This window comes from Puma concolor, chromosome A1, assembly GCF_028749965.1.
Source record: "Puma concolor isolate L17-30 chromosome A1, mPumCon1.1.hap2, whole genome shotgun sequence".
In the NCBI taxonomy this organism is placed as follows: Eukaryota; Metazoa; Chordata; class Mammalia; order Carnivora; family Felidae; genus Puma; species Puma concolor.
Window position 1 is genome coordinate 219,544,559 of NC_141667.1, and position 15,750 is coordinate 219,560,308.

General features: G+C 40.0%; 1 protein-coding gene across 17 annotated transcripts in view; it reads right to left on the reverse strand.

The window, feature by feature from the left end:
* RCBTB2 (RCC1 and BTB domain containing protein 2) overlaps positions 1 to 14,995 on the reverse strand; it is a 59,314-nt gene extending 44,319 nt beyond the window's left edge. For 3 of the 17 annotated variants that reach the window (XM_086712078.1, XM_086712068.1, XM_086711997.1), the window contains exon 1: positions 4,498 to 4,637. The gene's annotated coding sequence lies outside the window, so the exon portion shown is untranslated. Of the gene's footprint in view, positions 1 to 2,618; positions 2,656 to 4,357; positions 4,475 to 4,497; positions 4,737 to 5,258; positions 5,389 to 10,055; positions 10,193 to 14,833 lie in introns of those variants that run through there. The other 14 variants (XM_086712105.1, XM_086712014.1, XM_086712126.1 and 11 more) reach the window with 9 other exon arrangements.
* Positions 14,996 to 15,750: the final 755 nt, after the last annotated feature.

The following is a 15,750-nucleotide window of genomic DNA, read 5'->3' on the forward strand; positions in this document are numbered from 1 at the left end:
CATCCCCTTGCCTATATTCCCTGAGAGCACATTTGTAAGCCTCTACATATGTGGCAGACCTGAAGTCTGCCCCTCAGGCTGAAGTGTCAGAACAAGTAAATAGGCCTTTTTCACAAACAGACTGGGGGTGTGTTTCAGTCTGCTGTCTGTGCAGTGCCCTGGGGGTGACAGCCTATGGAGAACTTTCTCTCCATTTATTACAGGCCCATGGAACCCAGGAAAAACCACCATGCCGGCCCATGGTATCTAGGTAGAGCAAGAGTGCAAAATAGTACACATCAGCACATCTGTCCCCAGACAGAGTCCCAACTGGTCCCTGCCCCTCCAGCAGATGCTTTAAGATTAGAAAATAAATTTTCACATATAGTCTAGGCGCTTTTCAAACTGCTGCTTTTGTGCTGGTTCCTGAGTGAGTCTGCATGCAAGCCCTTTCCGAGAAATATCTCAGTTCTGCTATATAGCCTTTTGGGTCTCCTGGTTGTGAGATCCATTTTCCATCTGGTTTTCAAAGCTAGATGTTTGGAGGGCTCATCTCTTCACTGCAGGTCCCAGGGATTGCGGTGCCTGATGTGGGGCATAAACCCCTCATTCATCAAGGAGAAGCTCCAGATTTGTGAGATTCCTCCCAACTGTGGGTCACCACTCTGGCAGTGGGGTTTTTGGTGAGACTGTCTCACACGTGACCCTTTTACTGCTTTGATGTGAAGAAGCTATTCAGCTAGTTCTCAGGTCTTTTTCAGAGGGAATTTTTCCATACGTAGCTGTAGATTTGGTATGTCCATGGGAGGAGCTGAGTACACCCACCATCTTGGACCACCCCCCTAACATTTCCTATTATATCTGTTCTCTTAAACTTGTATAGTTCAACAGTTTATTTCCAAATTATCCTTGTTTGGAACAGATAAGTTCTTATTCTTATAGACTGTATTTTGAGAGCTTTCCCTACACTTTGAATAACTACACAGTTGAAGACTGGTGGATAAGAAGACAGTCTTTTGATAACTGAACATGATAAACATATCAACTCCTAATCCTCTCAAAGAGCAGGTCAAATAATTCAGTTCCCTGCAAAAAGCATATAATAGGTAGCCTCTACATATTATTGTTGGCAATCAATGTTAATCAGTGTGTTTACTAGTAGGACAATGTGTCATATTACTTGGTAATACCTCTGACCCAAATAAAGAGTTAAGCTGATTATAGGACATACGTTCGTTTGCCTAATTTATTCAACAAATGTTGATTTGGTACCTGCAGAAGGCACTAAGCCAAAGTAAATACATAAAAGAAAAAAACAAAATAATATGGAGCAAAAGGATAACCACCTCCCAGGTGCTTGTGTCAACATTACCCCAACACAATGGTACTTGTGGGCCTTAAGAGCTAATAACCAAGACACATTGTATCTATGAGAACAAAGCATTTTCCATGGAAACGGATATTTTGCAATTGATCAGGAGCTTCTAAAAGCTGATAACTATTCTTTAGAAGTAATCCCTGAAGAAAAAAAGAAAAACACAGTAATTTCTGCAAATAAAGCCCAGTGTTATATATCTTTTTAATCCAATTTAATAATATGAGGTCAACTTCAAAGCTGTGCTTTAAAAATATAGTATATAAAAAAGTGTCCTTGCAATATAGAACTCAGTTCCTTTAACAAATTCCCCCATCTGGGCAACACAGTTGATGATGCTTTTATAATCAAAGAAGTAGGACATTAAAGAAAACTAATGTCTTTTAGGATGCCAACACACAGTTTACAGTGTGTTAATGAGCTCCAGGCAAAGTAAATGTCAATGGGGTACTGATCATTCCCAACTATATGCTAGCTGAATCATTAAATGGATGTCATCTGTGAGTTATGAATGATAAAAATATAATATAAGAAATGATGATCCCAATGATCATTTGTAAAGGATGATAGCTATAATTTACCTCCACTTGAATGAGAGGTCCTAAGCCTGTGACAATAGTGAAACACCTACACAGCTGCTAACTAATGTGAGGCAATTAAAAATAGGATGGACAAAACTGAAAAACTAAAATCACAACTAAAAGTAAGCTACCACCTCAAAGGAAATGGTATTGCCATGTTTACGATAAGCATCAAACTGACTTTTAGAACACACAAACATCATTGCCGCTTTAATTAGGTTTATATAAAGGACGGGTTTCAAATTTCATCAAGAGAGATGAGGCAGATCTTCAGTCCCAAGCAAATTTGTATTTAGTTTGAAGAGATTACTGAGCTCGTCAAAGTCAGCCTTTTCAACTACACATAGCAAAAGTGCCCCTTCCAAATATGAAAAATTATCAAGATATATTGACGTTTTTCTGTTGTTATACTAGCTAAAATAAGTTGATACTTGAGACATTTGTAAATCCACTTGAAATTTAGGTCCTTATAGATATACTACAGTTAAAAACAAATCCTAACATGCCTACGAAATAGAATCCTAATTGTGAAAGATCCTTATCCCACAACATAAACATTCCTTCAGCATGGTAGGCTCTCTTAGCCTTGGCTCATTTCCATTTGGGATTCGTTTTGTTCAGTATCATATACATTCATTACAATACAGAACATATAATGTGATCACTATTTATGATTTACTTACTATCTGTTATCCACTGGTACTTGTTAGCTCAAAACGTCTTCCATGGAGAGATATACATAATAAATAATAGCTCAGGTTAGATTAGCAAGGCTGAAGACACATAAGACACATGCTTCATTGTCAGAAAAATGCTGGAAAAAAACCCTACTATCCCTTAAGTTTCCTCTCATATTGTTAAGATGGGATCACCATGTGAACTAGACACATATTCCTTCTGGATAATGAAAGTGAGAAGGATATCTGCCTTCCACTAAAGGACACTATAAATATCCCTTTCAGAAAGGCAAGCTATCTGCTCCTTTGAAGTAAATATCCCCATGCAGCCCCAAACGGGAATCTTTGATGTCATTCTGCAACCCTGATAATTCCACTCCTGGTCTCAAATCCCTCATCTGGTCTATTTTGATTTATACCAATACAACTCCAGTAAACTTCAAAAGTAGTGGTATCTTAGTTGCATTGTAATTTCACTTTAACCAAGTGATAAAACCAAAATTAAACATGACAAACTCCTAAAGACAGACAAACCCCATAAGTACCCTAAATGTATAGCTCCAGATTAATAGTTTTTGATATTTAAACACAGTGTTTGTACTCTTCTGAAGTAAAGGACCCAAAGGAAAACACACCTTACTATCTATCAGCCTCTTTGTCTAAGTCTTGCCTGGTTCATTCAGAAATCTCTAAGAGCAATAATTTAATACCTTAAAGCATGACATCATACTGGTGAATCTTCAACCCAGTTTCAAATAAAGAAAAGCATCCACCATAACCATCCTCTATAAAATTGCAACCCACACCTGTACTCTCAGGCTTCTTTCCCTGCTCTTACTCATTTTTCATAGCACAATTTTCTAACACGATAATCAAATATGTTTATTGTCAGTCATTCTTCTCTAGAATATAAGCTCCAGAGGGAAGAGATCTTTGTCTATTTTGTTCACGTACATATCCCAAACACCTGGACAGGACCTGATGCAAGGTAGTCACTCAATATTTGTCGAATGAATGAGTGAATTCACATTGAGAATTTAGTACAAAATACGCTCTGAATATAAGGGAGACAGAGCATACACATACAAATACATAATACCAGACAGTGGTAAGTGCTACAGAGCCAAAGAGAACAACAGGGTAAGAGGCTGGAGAGACAGCCAGCAGTGGCTATTTTAAATGAGGAAGCCACCTCTCTAAAGTGAAGGCAATTGACGCTTGAATGAAGGTGGGTGCCATACACATTGGGTGGACGAGGAAAGTGGGCTTTGAGGATGGCGTAATTAGCAAATGCCTAGGCTCCAGGCTGGAGGCCCACTTGGGCCCAAAGAGGCCTGCATGGTGGAAGTGGGGTGTGCAAGAATGTATCATTTCAATTGCCTTTACTTACTACTTAATAACATGTACAAACTGCCCAATGCCCTGGGAAATAGATTACCTTTCACCTAGAGTACTCAGATTCCCTGATAGTAAGTGCTTCTTCTACTTACTAGCCCCCAAATGTCCGTTATCAGCACACCATATAAGATTACAAGGCACAGTAATGACATCGTCAAAAACCGTTCCAAGTAGCCTCAGGAGTCACGAAACTGACTTAACTCAGTACCACTGCGCAGAAAGGTGTAAAGCCAAGCAGGAACTTGGTACTAGAAGTGTGCAAAGCCAGGAGGCTCAGTAAACATTAAACAGTGCCTGTCATTCGAGTCTGGGGGGAAAGAGCGTCAAGCCTAAGCAGTTTCATTCACCTCTAAGAAAGACTAAGTCGCCAAGCGCGGTACGAGGCAGCGCTGTGACATGCATTTTGTGACAATCCTGGACTCGAGTTGTTCTGACATTTTATGTAACTTCCCAAAGAACAAAAACAAAAAGTTCGCTCTGAACTCGCCTTCCAACTCAGACAGGAAGTTCCTCCTCGGCCAAGGCGGGGCGCTTGGAAAGTTTTCAGCGGCTAAAAACCTGTTTCCGGGGCTGAGCGGAGCAATACCTTCCGGCTTAAAATAAAGGTTTTCGGTGATTCCTCCTATGCCTCCACAGCAGCTTCGCCTAGCTTAGCCACACTTTCTGCGCTGTCCCCTCGACAACAGGACCAAATGTCGGAGGCACAACACTGAGTTAGCGAGCTGGTTCGGGGCCGGGAGCTAGGTGAATGGGTTTTCAGAACGCCAGCTGCGGGTCGAGGCGACGAAAACGAAAACCACAGCAGCCTACGCGGGGCGAAGAGGGGAATGGGAAGGCGAAACTCTGAGGCAGGCGCCGCAGCCACAGCCCGGGGCGACGCTCCGCCTCACCCGCCAGAGGCGGGGAAGCCTCCGGGCAGGCGTTGCCACACGCGACCCTCGCAACGCGCACCACATCCGCCCGCAGGCTCGCACATGCGCAGCGCCGCCGGGCCCCGCGGCCTGGGTGGGGAGACAATCCCAGAGTTCCGCGCCCAGCCCCCGCCAGGGGGTGTGCGCACGCGCGGCAACGCCTAGGTCCTAGGCCGGGCGGGGGTGTAACTCCGGGGGCTGCTCTCCAACCGTCGCCGCGTTCGGGAACTTGGACAGCGGGGGCGGGGAGAAGTGCCCCGCCGCCGGGGGATCTGAGGGCTGCCTGCTGCAAGCCTGACGTACCCTCTTGACTTCCTACACCATCCTGTCCCCTTACCTCAGCGTAGGCCCGAGCCGCATCCGCTCCGCTTTCTGGGTCGCCGTTACTGCTCGGTCGGGGGCCCGGCGCAGCGACGAGTTGGCGCCTCCCCCTGAAGCAGCCTGGCCTCGGCGGGTTGCGCTCGGGTGCCAGGCCGGGGAGGGGAAGGGAGGAGAGCGCACTGGAGGGGAGGGGGCCGGCGACGGCGCCTTGCCTCGCCCCTCCTTTCCTCCTCCGGCTGCCCGTTAGCGCCCCCGCCCCTTCCTTGCCGACTCCCCCTCTCGGAGCGGACCCCACGATTGCATCTCGCCTCCCTCGCTGGGTCCATCTCCGCTTTGTGGGGCACCCCTCTCCTCCGCTAGGGTTCTGGTTCCCAAAGTCTTGGGAATTTGCAAGGGTGAGGCGTGTAAATTGTAGTGTGGGCAACCTTTTCTACAGTTATCACCCCAGCCGGTCCACCATCAGGGAGCTCAAATCACGTCTTCACACGGTTTCCCCCTGTTTGCCCCTCTGGGCTGTGGAGCCAAAGTCCTGTGCTCTCCTAATAAGAATGCTGAAATAATGACTGATTTGTCTTGGGGTGACCTGGGACCAAGGTCCTCTGGAACAACCGCACTTTACCTTTATTAATTTAGTAATGTCTTGTATTACACTGCGCCTCTATTGGCCTCAGCAGACTTTAGTAAAATGCACCACATGTAATATAATTACAATGTGCAATAATTTCTTGCACTTTACACTTAAATTGACCTGAGTGGGTTTTGGTAAAATGCTCCACAATTAATCTTATTAGCTGTTCCTGGGAGGTAAGCTGAATGCCTTTACACTGGCTTGTAAATGAGGGCACAGGTTCAACGTTTAAATGATTTGCCAAAAAGTAGCACAGCCAGATAGAAATGTCAATCCAGAGTGATTCTGTCGTCTTGTTTGATCTGGCCTTTGTCATTCACCGGAAAAACATCATTCCAGAAAGTCTAACTGTTTTTATTGCAGTTGCTGTCGTTGGCAGACATTTATGTCTATTATCACAGCATACTACATTGAACCCCAGAAGGAGACTTGCATTTATTTACTTGATTTTATAGGTTATGAGCAGGGGCAGGAGTCACATACATTTCACTGCCTAAGATTAAGCTTTTCCCCTGAAACAATCTGTTACCTTTTGTCCTATTGTTATAAAAGGTAACATAACCATAACTGAAAGGACAGCTTGGATTTTTTTACTTGAAAAGGATAATTATAAGGAACTCCTTCCAGAGTATTTATCTAAGGGAGAGGGTTGCCAGACTAAGTAGTGAGATAAGGTGGGGTTATCACTAAACAGACCTTCCTTCTCTTATTTGTGATGTTTATATCTCATTAGATTGTGAAACTCGTAAGAGCAAGATATGCCTTATTTCTGTACCATAAAATGTGTAATAAATGTTTGTGGAATCAAATTACATTGATTACATGCCCTTTAGTTCCTCAAATATGCATCCATACTCCATTAAGAGACCAAAACATAAGCATGAATCCATGGTTTACTCCCATTTTAGATAGTTTGTGCCAATTCTCCTGGGCCTGACTGCCTGGATAAGCTGACTTCTTAAGAGAGGTTGGTATCTAATCCAAAAAGGCTTTAGGTCACCTTTTCTTATACCCTCATCAGGTCTCTCATTCCTCTCCTTGTGGCAAAGCTGTGTAACACTGAGTCTGCATAAAAAAAATCCACTGACTTGTTTTTCTGTTCAGGAAAAGGTTTTTCCTCTGGTCACCACCAAAGCTAAAATTCATCATTAAACAAGTTTAGAGTTGGTTCATTAAACAGGAATTCTTTCTAATTCAAACAGTCAAATTCTCCTTCCACCTTTTTCCTGTATCCAGACTACTTTGTATTTCAGGTATTTTAAGGAATTTGAGTGACCATTTAGAGAGCAAAATTACAGAAAACCACTTCCATTCATAATATAGTACATAATTTACAAATCAACCTATATAGTATTTCTTTCCCTGCAGGTATGATACTCCTTTACAAATTAATATTTTAAGATTTAGGTATTTTAGAAATAAAAGTTCTTAGTTATTAGGACTTTTTAAAAGTCCTAAGATTATCCCTAAATAATAATAATAATAATAATAATAATAAGACATTTTATTTAGACTTTCTCCAATTTCTACCACGAAACATCTTGTTAATAGGGAACTTAATGTTAAGATGTGATTGCAGCAAGAATGATCAGAGCAAAGGATTCAACAGGTTTAGTCCCACAATACAGAAGGGGAAATTTCCTGTAACAAATCTAATACCTAGAGCAGTTGGAATGTGGGAAGAAACTTTAAAAATTTTTTTCAGATGTTTATTTATTTCTGAGACAGAGTGAGAGCAGGGGAGGGGCGTTGAGAGAGAGGGAGACACAGAATCTGAAGTAGACTCCAGGCTCTGAGCTGTCAGCACAGAGCCCCATGCAGGGCTCAAACTCATGAACCATGAGATCATTACTTGAGCTGAAGTCAGACGCTTAACCAACTAAACCACTCGGGCACCCCCAAGAAACGTTTAGAATATCTCCATTTTAATCTAAATTAAGAAATCAAACTTTACTAATATTTAACATGTACATTGACAATAGTGCATATTTTTTGTAATCAACATACAAGACCAAAAATGTTTAGAGGCCACTCACTTTAGAGTACCACCAGGCAGGCATCTGATTTCACTACATGTTTTGACTCTGTAATATATTAAATACAATAATTTGGATGCATACAACATTTTAAATATAATAATCATGAAATGTATATAATAGTTAAAAATTTACCTTTGTTATACTATGCAGTAAGTAAATGTTTATTCTTTAATCACTTTTAACATGAGATACTTAAATCTTGGTAAATTTGCATTATCATAGAGCTGAGAGATTAAATATAAATCCTCATTTTATCGATGCCCATATTATGAAGTAAATTATCTCAAGTCTTTGGATTCCGAGTTTCATTGCTTTTTCCAATCCATCATCCCACTCATAGGATAAATAGCAGGATCTCATTATCCATCAAATGAAGGATAACAACAAAGCCATTGCACAAGGTGAAAAGGTACAGATTTTTCTCATAAAACTTTAAGTGGAAGAAATTCTTTTTAACTTCTTACTTTAAAGTAATTATAGGGGCGCCTGGGTGGCGCAGTCGGTTAAGCGTCCGACTTCAGCCAGGTCACGATCTCGCGCTCCGTGAGTTCGAGCCCCGCGTCAGGCTCTGGGCTGATGGCTCAGAGCCTGGAGCCTGTTTCCGATTCTGTGTCTCCCTCTCTCTCTGCCCCTCCCCCGTTCATGCTCTGTCTCTCTCTGTCGCAAAAATAAATAAACGTTGAAAAAAATTAAAAAAATAAAAAAAAATAATTATAGATTCACATCAAGTTACAAAAATAGTACAAAGATGTCCCATACACCTGCCCCACTTTCCCTCCACTATGTTTAAGATAATAATATACTGCAAACACTAAGAGCAAAGACTTGAATTGAATCAGCTGATCAAACTCTGAGAAAACCAACTGGCCAGGAACTGAAGGTTGAAAAGGACTGGTTTGCAGCAAGGAGTCTGAATGATGGGAGCTGTTCCGGCGGAAAGAAGGAGGGGAAAGGGAGAGGGGAAGAAGACCATTAAACACAACACATTCCTTAGAAGAGAAGTGATAGCCTCTGTACTAGATATATGTTTTTTTATGGTTTTCTTTTTGGTCTATTATTTCATAATTTATCATTTCTTTTAAATATTCCAGATAATGTCATCACTACTATAACCTATATCCCTACACATCATAGCTTAGAAATACAGCTAGGTTGCAAAAAAAAGTAACTTTCTGACTCTATCATCTAAGGGCAACCTTGTAGGAATATTAGCCCTCCTTAAAGCACGTAGGGGCTGGGAAAACGGGGTGTTCGAGTATAATTATATAGACATCATGTAGCATCCTCCTCCTTTGCCACTTCTGAGTGAGGACAGGTGACTCTCCTGGGGTCCTGGCTCCTCCTAGTTGTGTGGGAGAGAGTAAGTGCCCAGGCCACTCTAATGTGGAAGGCACAAAGACGGTCCAGCTCTCTGTACTTTAGAGAGATGTCAGTTACACTGTGCCTTTACAGACACTTCCTCTTAACCATGGTATGTGACATGGTATATCCCAGCACAGTGCTAGAATACAAAGCAACGAAGATGATAGGATACATGTACATGTTACCGTGGCAGCAATAAGAGAACAACAAACCATCAGGAGGAGGTCAATTAAGGCTTTCCAAAAGAAAAAAACTTTTGGCGTTAAGTTTTAAGGATGTTTACAAGTTAGCTGAGAGAACAAAGTTACAGATGGGGATGTTAGGGAAGGGAAACATTCTAAGAATCTGAAAGAGTATGATGTATTCGAGAATTTTAATCTGTTCTGCTCGGCAAAGCAGGAACAAAGGCTATGTGGAGAGGATAGAGTAATGGGAAAAGATTAAAGTAGCCGTAATTTTCTGAGTGCTTTCTTGGGCTGTGCTTTTTATAGTACATTACCCTAATCTTTACAATAAACTGCAACTTAATTTTGGCCTTGTTTTACAGATGAAACAGTGGAGACTTAACTAACTTGCTAGGGTCACATAACTAGTAAGAGGTGAGGCTAGCACTCAAATCCATCTCTGATTCCAATCTGAAGCTCTTCCCACTTGACCATGTGGGCTCTTTTCAAATGAACTGGAAAAGTAAATGGGCCAAATAATAAAAGCCCTTGGCAATGCAACAGCAAGACATATCACAGAATCCAACAAAAAAATTTAAGCAAAAGGATGACATACTGACCTTTGTGTTGAGGAGGCTCCCTATTTTGTAGTGGGGAAAATGGTGAGGTTGGGGCCAGGGGACCATGTTAAGACTCTATCCAGTCAGTCCAGGCAGAACATCAAGAGTGCTTGAACTCAATGCGAGAGTAGGGTATGCTTAAAGAGAAAGGAGAAGATGAATCTGAGAAAAAAATTTTCTAAATTTATTTATTTATTTGAGAGAGAGAAAGAAAGGCAAGCAGGGGAAGGGCAGAGAGGGAGGGAGAGAGAGAATCCCAAGCCCGATGTGGGGCACCATGTCACTGCAAGGTCATGACCTGAGCTGATATCAAGAGTTAGATGCTTAACTGACTGAGCCACTCAGGTGCTCTGAATCTGAGAAAATTTTGATTAGTTTTTGCGGAAATATTACTAATATACTTCTCCATAATAACAGGTCAAAGAAATAGAAACATTTTAATTGATGCTGAGAGCATGTTGGATAAAATTCAATAGTCAATATTCATTTTTGATAAAAGTTAGTTTCATGTTTAATAGTGGAATTTTAAAAGCATATCCATTAAATATAGGAATAAACATATGCTTAATGCTCAAATGCTATTCAGAAATTACTAGCTAATGCACTTATAAAAGAAAATAAAGTAAGGAATATAAAGACTGAAAAGGATGCAGAAAATATCATTATTTTTACAAACTATGCAATTAGATTTGTTGGCTAAGGGATCCATACAACTCCTTTTTCCTACCCTCTTGCTCCATTCCAATTTTGGGTTGATCAAGTTCAAAGGCATTTCATGGGCACCCTTCTGTGAAAAATGGAGTTGTTACCGTGTCATGGTAGCACACTGTCCAGTGGACCCACTGGGAATGACTCTTGTGACTCTTTTTATAAGACTCGAGGAAAAAATGTCAGAGCCTCCTCTTGGAGATAGCCTACATATTAGCTCCATTTGTGGCTTTTCATTCCTTATCCCTGAAAGGCAAGACGAGCCCAGTGATACAGTCTAACTGCCCCAAGCTTTGGAGCAAATATGTTTTTGCTCTTGCACAGCCTTCTCCTGGCCAAGTGGTCTGTTCTGGATTGGCCATTCCCTGCATTGCGGGGTTAAGCACCAAGACTGAGGATGGGATTCTAGGGAAGATATAAACAGGGCAGATTTTATAGCCTGCTCTGGGTTTTGGTTTGTTCAGTGTGTGTGTGTGTGTGTGTGTGTGTGTGTACGTGTACTTTTCTTAGGGACTTCAGAGAAAAGAAAGTCAAAACAGGATTTGGGTTTTTCTGGATCTCCTTGTCAAATACCACTTGAGTTCCCGACTTTGGCCATGACCAATGTAGATCTTGAAAACCCAAGAAAATACACTGACAATCTTTTGGAAATAATAGAATTTAGTGATGCAGCCAGTTACAAAATCAATATACCAAAATCATTATGAAGAAAACTGTAAAGCTGCTGAGACAAAGGAAGGTAAAATGGAGAAACATGCTGTTTTCAGATAGGAAGACTCAATAATATAGGGATGTCCATTTCCCTAAAACTAATGTAAATGTATAACATTATCTCAATAAAAATATCAATCATTTTATTTAAATAGTCCTTAAATCCATTTGAAAGTGTAGTTTGGTAGAACTCTTTGGAAGGCAGATTGGAAGGCAGTTTGACTTTAGGTATTAAATTGTCCTTTGACTCAATAATCCCACCTGGATGAGGTTACTGGTATGAAAAGAGACATGGAGGAAGATGTATAACATTTTTATAATTTGGAAAAATAGAAAGTAACCTATTTACTATAACAAACTGGTTAGATAAATTAAAGTATGGCAAATACTCTTGACTGTCCACCTAAAAGCTGTCTGCCCCCCCTTCCTCCCTCCCTTTTTTCTTTTCTTTTCTTTCTTTCTTTCTTTCTTTCTTTCTTTCTTTCTTTCTTTCTTTTTCTCTGCTCTCTCTCTCTCTCTCTCTCTCTCTCTGTCCCTCCCTCCCTCCCTTCCTTTTTTTACTTTTTATTAGGGGAAATTTCAAACATATACAAAAATACAATGATTAAAAGCCCCATGCACCTATCATTCAGCTTCATCAATTAGCAATTCACAGCCAACCTTCTTTTATCAATACTTCTGTCCACTACATATTATTTTGAAGCATCTTATCATTCCATCTGTGAATATTTCAATGGGTGTTTCCTAAAGATAAGAAGTCTTTTTTGAAAAACAACCAAAACACTATTATCATACTTTTAGGGAAACTAACACTAATTACTTGATCATGAAAGGTCCTTTCAGAACTCAGTTTTTTAATTACCTTGCAAGTACTATATATATATATATATATATATATATATATATATATATATACACACACACACATATATATAACATATATGCATATATATTATACATATATATACATATATAACATATACATATATATGTTATATATGACACATTTATTTATATATTATATATACAACAAATATATATTTTATATTATTTTATTATATTTATATTATATATAATATATATGTTTTTAACAGTTTGAGTTACTTGGGATTCAAATAAAGTATACATATTGCAATTGGTTGCTGGGTCTTTTAAGTTTCTTTCAACCTGTGGGTTCCCTCTCCAGCACCTTTTGTTTCCTTGCAATTTATTTGTTGAAGAACCAGTTTATTTGTCCTCTAGATTTTCCAAAATCAGGATTTTCCTGAGGGCAGTCTCCATATTTTGCATCAATTAATAATCTAGAGCCTTAATTATATTCAAGTCTTATTTTTATTTTTTTGGCAAGATGACTTCTTAGATGGTGTTGTGTCCTTCCATTGAGAAGGATATGATGTTGGATTGTTTCTGTGACATTAACAGTTGTTGATATTCAATGCCTATAGTCATACTATATTGAATATGGTATTATGAATTAGACATAATGTAATTCAGTAGATGTTTTAAATGGTGAAATCCTAACTCTATCATTTCTTCTTCATTCATTAGCTGGAATACTTCGGTAGAGGGGGAAATACTTTCCTCAATGATTTGATTTCCCAGTGATATAGGAAGAGCATGATTCTTTTTCTTACTTTGACAGTTTTTCAAATAATGAGTTTTTTTCACTAGCATTCTCCAATGGTGACCAAATGAGTTTGTTTGTTGGTATCATTGTGAATCCATGGATTTAAACTTGCTTCTTTGTTTCATCTCCTTTTTTTTTTCTCACAGAACCCTGTTTTTGTGCAGGTAGTAATGCATTCAGTCACAGAGAAGAAATTCTGGCTTGACTGAGCCTGTCTTATCAATTCATTTTCATTTGGCAGTGTCTGGGGTGGGTATATAATTGGTCCTGACTGTAGACACATATAAGGAAGTTCACTTCTAAGAAAGACCCCTCCACCCACTCAAGTGCCCTCTTCCCACCACACCACCTCAGCTTTTTTCACATTGTCACATAGGGACTTATGTTTGGGGAGCTGCACCTTAAGCTTGGAATGTCCCAGTAGATACATGTGATACATAGGCACAATTATGAACATTAATACTGCAGATCTAGATGTACAGACAGGGAAAGATATCTATGATATATTGCTGATACAGTACATATCATTAAAACTATTTACACAAAGTTGATGACAAGCACATATATTTACACCAAGACCTGACTGGAATTAAGTTCATTGAAATATTAAGACTGATTATCTCTGACTGTTGAGAGATTGGTGAATTTCTACTTTATTCCTTGTATTTTCCTATAAGGTATAAAGTTTAAATTTTTATGTAAATAATAAACTTTTTGAAAAGTATGACTCGGGGCAATTCTCATTTATCTCATGTTACTTATAATGAATTTCTTTCAAATAAATGTATCTCATGATAAAAATTTTTTTTATAAGACCCCATAACTGGCATCACATCACATGATTTTTCTCCATGGTATAATCACCAGGCAGGAAATGTTTTGATTCTGGAATAACATTTCCTGATAAACATTTTTTGGAAACATTTTAAGCATTTCCTGATCTGAAAATTTTTGTGATTTTTTTCCCCTTTGTGTATCTTATTGTTATAATTAACAATACTCCTAGTCCAGTGGAACATAATCATCCTGTTGAAGAAAACCTTCCAGAAAAACATGGGTTTTATTAGAGACATTTTCCAGTCACCAAGAAAATATAATTGGCACAACTTTCACTTGGTGGTAAAAATAATAAGTAGTCTCCCTTTAGCTTACATTTAAGAAATTTCTATTTTTTTGATACATTCTATTCTCCCAAGAAGCTGCATATTCTTAAAACCAAAGAGATTTTTTTTTTTTTAAAATCTAGGCCTCCAGCATAAAATTGGAAAAAGGCCTTTCTTCCTATTATTAATTACCATTTATGTGGCTGGTTCTGCCAGGCCATCAGCACAGGAAGCCAGGGCTATGCCAATCATGACAGTAATCAAAGGAAACTGAACCAACAACTCTCTACCGCTCACATGCTGTATGCCCTGTGTTACCATAGTTGCTGGGGCAACTTCAATGAAGGAGATAACCTTGCTCTCCTGGACCTCATAATCTACAGTGGGGAAATGCCCTGAAGACCACGTGGGGATGAGTCTAGAAAGGCAGTTCCTTGAGGGCATTGATGAATTTTAAACAGAGATCCAATACATTCCCCCAGAATGGCAAGTGGAGGACAGAGGGATACAGGGAAGCAAATGAAGAAGTGACTGCAAAAGTCCTGATGAGAGACAATGCAAGCCTGAATTTGAGCAGTGATTTTGGGAGGGAGAGGAGAGGAGAAATGAGGGAATGATCAAATACTTACTTCATATAGCCTCTCTCTTGTTCTCTCTTAACATCACTGGGGTCTTCAGCAGGATTTAAAGTATCTTAGCGGGGGTGAGGGGAACTGAGAACAAGGTTTTTTCCATCCACCCTTGGGTCAGAGCTCTGAAGGAGAAACAGCTTACTCCTGGCAGCCAGGATGGAAGTGTTGAAACTCTTTGCCAAGTCATCTGTAGGTTTGTTATGTGGTCTGATAGATCCAGCCCCTCCCCTGATGACTGGCAGTAGGACTTACCTCCTGCTACAGATAGGGATGCAGCCTTGACCCCAATGTAAATATAGTAGGCCTGAAATCCCAAGGCCATATTATAGCCTTAGTATCCTCTCTGTTCTGGCCTGAGTCTTCAGTGAGGTGATATTCCTCACACTCTCACCTGGGAGTGTTCTTATAACTTCTGGAGTGGACCTGGTCATTTACAGCCTTCCTGTGTAGTTAGCTGTTCACCAAAATTGCCTTTTAGGAGACAGACTGTCCTGAAGCCTAGTCAAAAGTCAGATAAGGCCTCCCTAAGACTTCCCTGCAACAATAGGAACTCAAAACTTATGTCCCCCCAATCTTGAACCAATGGTGGTCTGGAGAAAATACTGTAGCATATCTGCAACCTGAAGGAAAGGCTGGGACTGTCTCCCTACCAAGCTATTCAAGAATCAGGATCTTGGATCTGCTTTGGGTCATGAAGTCCATCTCAATTGGTGAAAATACAAAGCATAGGTCAGTGAGGAAGTATAAGAGCCCCACCTAGAAGAAACTTTGTTGAGACTCTACTATTTAGGGCTGATGTCTATTTAATCCTGCTCCCTTCCGAGATTCCTATCTGGTGTGCTAGTTCCTAGCTAGGGTTTCATGTTTCAGACCCAAGTCACTAGAGAACACTTGGAAACCAATTCATTGTCTCA